Source organism: Meleagris gallopavo, unplaced genomic scaffold, assembly GCF_000146605.3.
Source record: "Meleagris gallopavo isolate NT-WF06-2002-E0010 breed Aviagen turkey brand Nicholas breeding stock unplaced genomic scaffold, Turkey_5.1 ChrUn_random_7180001873148, whole genome shotgun sequence".
Lineage (NCBI taxonomy): Eukaryota > Metazoa > Chordata > Aves > Galliformes > Phasianidae > Meleagris > Meleagris gallopavo.
The window spans coordinates 1-1287 of NW_011137878.1; positions in this window are offsets into that span (position 1 = coordinate 1).

Consider the following 1287-nt stretch of genomic DNA (forward strand, 5'->3'; position numbering starts at 1 on the left):
CTCACTTCTGGCTCCAAGGAATGTAACCCTCCTACCTCCCAGAGGTCCCCACTCTCTCAGTGTGACATCTCACTGGACAGGAGTGTTCCTCACAGCCAGTCAGAAAAGCAAGCAGAGCCTGAGAGCAAGGAGTCCCTCCCTGACGTGCAGCTCTCAGACAGCTTCCCTTACACAAAGTAAGGCTGGCCCCATCCACATGCATTATCACACGCACTTGCGTGGGCAGTTGGTGTCCAGACGTGAAGGAGACTTGTTAAGTGCTCTGCTGACACGTAGGGATGGATTGGAAATTTCAAGGGGGGGCTTCAGCATGTATATAAAGGATGTAGGGACCTGCAATAAAGGATTTGGATTTGCACCTGAGTCCGTGCCTTCAGACAATGCAAGCGCCATGCCTTATCACCCAATGGAAGCGGTCAAACAGCCGCTCTGGGACACAATGTCTGTACAGCTCAGAAAGTGTGGCCTTCCAAGGTACTTTGGGCGTCCCAAAGAAGAGAAGCAAGCAATGATATTCCTTTCTCTCTCGATTCTTATACTTGCAGGTAGAGCGCTTGAGAAAGACTTTGGAGGCTGTCCTCAGCCTCTTCTTTTCCTCGTACCATTACAAAAGCGGACTGCCAGAAAACAAGAAGACTTTACACGCTTTTTGGGTTTGAATATTTTGTATTTTTTTGTATTTTTTTAGTTAATAATTTTTTAATAAGGTTTTTTAATTATTATTTTTAAGTCCTATCCAATGTATTAAGTTCTCAGTCATACAGCTGATGAATTTTCAAGGTCTTGCTCCTGATGGACCATGCTCCACTTGAACATCAAGTGGAGCAGGAGGTAGACTTCATCCAGAAAAGTGGAATTTTGATGGGATGTTGCTGTCTTATGGAGAGGACAGCACGCGGACACAGATTTCTGGATGGTGACCATCACTCTCGGCCATCGCTCCTGCTGCCTAGTCTCTCTTCGTCATCGGTATCCAGCAGGAGGTCACGAAGCTCTGGGGGCACGGTTGTATCCAGGTCGTCATCTGACACTTCTTCCACCAGATTGGAAGGGACCAGTCCTCTTGTGCCATCCGTCAGCTCTCCCAGAAACCAGCCATCCTCATCCACGTCTCCAAAGATGTAAACGTATTGTCCAGCAGTCAGAGGGAGCTCGTTTTCTGGGTCCTCATTAGGGCCCTGAAAAGGATCGTAGCTGTGACGAGCTAAGAATCTCCGAATTAGTGGTGATGTTCGTCTGCGCGTGTGCAGGCTGCAGACTGCCATCAGCCGCCGTTCCGACTCCTGC